General features: G+C 44.5%; 1 pseudogene; it reads left to right on the top strand.

Annotated features, from left to right (window-relative positions):
* Positions 1–2,310: 2,310 nt before the first annotated feature.
* LOC114706793 lies at positions 2,311–3,184 on the top strand (annotated as a pseudogene).
* The last annotated feature ends 968 nt before the right edge of the window (positions 3,185–4,152 follow it).

Raw genomic sequence — 4,152 nt, 5'->3', positions numbered from 1 at the left:
TCGCTTCCTCCCCGTTCAATACACAGCCACGACCTCCAGACTACAGCTCACAGGGAGAAGCTCTAATGTTAAAACTCAGAAGGCTTTGAAAAGAAAGCAGACCACTCCTCGGAATAGTTTGGCGGTCCCTGTGTTTTCCAGGTCACAGTTTCTCAAGTGGGTGGAGAGGGGACACCCATGGTCCCCTTCCTCTTCTTCACGTGTTTCATTGTATTTGATCTTAACCTATAAAAAGGACATATATCTTTGTAAAAGAACGAGGGATCTCTCCAGACCTGTTCTTCCTCCCCGCCTCAAAAAACAATTGATTCGACAACTGTGGAGTATGCAGCAAGCAACGAACAGAGAAACTTAGACGGAAGAAATTACTTGTAACCACGTGGATTTTGGGTGTTAAGGGCCACAACGATAGAAAAATGTTAAAAGTAGACTAAAAACTGAGATCTTTGGCTGTTGTCGTTTGGGGTTGTTTATCTATGTGTTTGTTTTTAACGACAAAAAACAAAAGCATGGGACTTAATGCTTCAGCAGAGACATACCCCACACCGGGGGTAGTGGAGGAAATTGGTACATTTGGCGGAGGCCCGAGCCGGCTGCAAAAGGACAGAGTGTGAAATCAGAACAGAAGTCCAGCTTGAGATGCTTAGGGGAGCAGACAGGGGAAAGACAGTTGTCCACTGCACGACAATAAAACCAAACACTCTTCATTTCAGAGACGAAAGAAGGAACGCACGTGCGCTAAGAGCATGGTCGGCAGAACCCCAGAGCCTAAGGGGAAAATTATCCGAGGAGGGAGTGCTAAGTTGCCCCACAAGCCACAGAAAAGCTAGATTATTTACTCAAGAGAGGGAGCTGAAGAGGGTCCACGGAAAAGGCAGTGGGAACAAAGAAACTCAGTCATTGGACATGCCAAGAGAAATAAGTGGTAGCAACAACATTTTAAAACCCCAATTTAGGGGAGAAAGAAGAAAATGATCGGTCTCAGCCAAGAAAAATAACAGTTCCACATAGCTTCAGCCCTTGGATTTTTGCATTCCTACATGCATGTCTGTGGTCTGTGATTCCCAAGTCATTTTGTGAGCGTGAAAGCTGACCTCCTCCAACTTCTCACTAAAGCCACTTTTCTCCTACTGAAATGTGGATGGGATGTCTACACTCCTCAGCCAGCTGGGGTGCTCAGTCTCACAGTGGCAGCATCCTTCACTGCAAAGACCTGGACATTCTTGTAGCTGAAAGTCGTTTTTATCATTGTAGTCTAGTGTCTGGGTTCTTAGGAAAGGACAGTGGTGTGGAACACAGGGAAATGACTGTCCGTGTCCTTTCATCAGAACAGAGAAAACCCTGAAACCAAACAGGAGCCGCAAAGGTGTGTTTCAACTTCATCTGGAGTTTCATTTCAGTCGGTAATAGTAAAGAGGGATGCAGAATCGTTCTTTAATGCTGGATGGTAGTCATAGATTTAGTGTATGAGTGTGTGTGTGTGTGTGTGTGTGTGTGTGTGTGTGTGTGTGTGTGTGTGCATATGCGTTCCAGTGCGTGTGGGAGCCAGAAGTCAACCTCCTATTCTCATTCTTCAGGTACCACCCACCTTGTTTTGTGAGATAGTGTCTCCTGTTGACCTAAGTGTGTCAAGTAGGCTGGGTCAGACAGTGAGCCTTAGGGGCCACCTCTCTCCACCTCCCCAGTGCTTCCGTGACAAAGCACATGCTCCACACTTGACAATTTTTAAAATATGGGATTGAACAGAGGGACTGCACTCAAATTTTCAAGCTTGCTAGGAAAACACTTTACTGACCTAGAGTCACCCCAGCACCCACAGATGATTTTGTAAACTTTTATTCACTTTATTTTTGAAGTAGTTAAAACGTTAAATGTAATGAGTGACTAGGCATAGAGGCATATTCCTTTAATCCAAAGTTCAGGAGGCAGAAGCAGGTGGATCTCTGAGAGTTTGAGGTCAGCCTGGTCAACATAGAGAGTTCTAGGACAGCTAGTGCTACATGGAAATATCTTGTCCCCAAAACAATTTTTTAAAGAAAAAATTATTTTTAAACAATAATTGGGGAATGTAAGGGTACAAAGTTCACTAAGAATGACTGTGGTCTCTGCCAGTAAGATTTAAGAACTGAAAAAAGAGATGCACAGAATATCAGAATTACCAGTAATATCAGAGGCTTTTAAACTCCAGCCACAAATTGCCATTGTGTGAGAAGCAGTTTTTAAGAATACTAGCCTTGAGGTCACATGGTGGCTGGCCAGGGAAATGGTGGCTCCAGGAAAAGCATAGCTTTGAGCAGGGGCAGAGGCAGCATGGAGGAGGATTTAGGACCTTCTGACCACAGCAAGGTGAAACAAATGGAGAAGAGAGATTCAGTTCCAATGTCCACAACTAATCAGACTAAGTGATCGACTCGTCCTGATTCCTCTGGCTTTAATCTGAAGCCATCTGAGGTTCTTCAGACAGATCCTGAAGTGACAGATGATGAAATAAAAAAGAGGTTTCTGCAGCTGCATCCTGAAAAAATGTTGGTTCATCTGGACAAAAAAATGAAGATAATGCTGACAAAACATAAGAGGCTTTTGAAGCTGGGGACAAAGCTTAGAAGTTGTTACTAAATCAGGATGTGATCGGGGCAGTAAAAGAAACGTGGCACACACTATTAAAGAGCGGGGAAAACAAGGAAGGAAGGGAAGGGAAGCCTGCAAGTGTCGAGGAAGATGATCCGCAATGTTCCAACAGGCAGGCTACAGACCATGGAACTGTTTGCTGAGCTGGAAATTAAAAGGAAAGAGAAAGAGAGAGAGAGAGAAGCCAAAGAAATGCACGAAAGGAAAATGACAAGGAGGAGAGAACGAGACACGAGAAAAAAGCCCAAGGATGGCAGAAAAACTTAGAGGAAAGCCAGGATGGTGGAGTGGACAGGTGGCGAAATTTCCCAGCAAATACAAAGGGGAGGTGGGGGAGAAAGCGTGGACCTTCCTGCGGCCACCAAAACTAAGAACAGTGCGAGTGACCAGCAGGACGGCTGCAGACCCTTCCCCAGCTGTCACTTCCTGCTTCAAGGTCTTGTTCTTTCTCCATCCCCCCGCCCCCAGCGTAGAGCAGTGTTTGCTTTTTAGTCTATTGCGATTTAATATCAATCAAAGTAATTCATTGTACTCTGAGAGGAGAGGCTGGGTCTAGCCTTCCCCATCCTCCCCCATGGAACAACGAGGATTGGAAGGTGCCACGACTCCAGCTGCCTTCTCTTCCCCCAGCCTGTGATGTAATGTTTTGTATTTCACTCAATTGTGGTAGCTCAGAGGTCATGTATAGTATGGAAATCCTCGGATGAGATGTCTTGAGTACAGTGGTGTTGCCATGACTCCAGACCAGCATGGACCACCTTGGGAAGCCCCTTTGCTTGTTTCTGAAGTGCCATCCTTGAAGCCCTAGATCCAGTAGGTGAGGCATGTGGACTCCCAGGGCAGTCACTTGATGCCCAAATGCCCTCTGGTGTTTGACACAAGTCCTTCTGTTTGACTGACCAATCAGTCAGAATGGCATTAGGCTCCCCGTGATTTAAACCTGTTCATTTTCCAAAGAGTTAGCCATGTTCCAAGCAGTTCCATTATGGCCTGAGTCATCTCCATTCATTAGTAGCAGCAATATTCTTTTACGTACAATAAAGTTTCATACCCAAAAGAAAAAAAAAGAATACTAGCCTTGCACATAGTTCACCTGAGAGAATTTGAAATGAGAATCAGTAAGCGTTAGGACTCAGATGTATTTTTCCCAAGATGCCATGGTAATTCTGATGTGTAGCCAGAGTTGACAATGACCCTCATCTTCTGGAAGGTTGCTTCATTCTCCTGAGATGAAACCAGAGAGCACACAGATAAAAAGCAGAAGATCTCTGGGGCTCAAAGCAGGAGAGCAGGAGAACTGGGTTCTCGACCCAAATTTGCTAAAAGTTGAGAAACTTAAACAATATGTTTTATTTCCTTGAAATCCATGTTTTTTTTTTTTAAAAAAAAGACTGCCCTAAACAAATAAAAATGTCTGAGATCCTTGTCTCAAGTTCTGTCAGTTAGGAATAAAAAGATGGAAACAATTCTTCTGTGGTCTACTAGCTGGCAGTTTGTTCTATGGCAGCCTTTTCAATAGAGCAG

Source organism: Peromyscus leucopus, chromosome 13, assembly GCF_004664715.2.
Source record: "Peromyscus leucopus breed LL Stock chromosome 13, UCI_PerLeu_2.1, whole genome shotgun sequence".
Lineage (NCBI taxonomy): Eukaryota > Metazoa > Chordata > Mammalia > Rodentia > Cricetidae > Peromyscus > Peromyscus leucopus.
Note: the sequence above shows the minus strand (reverse complement) of the source record. Positions and strands in the feature narration are given on the sequence as shown.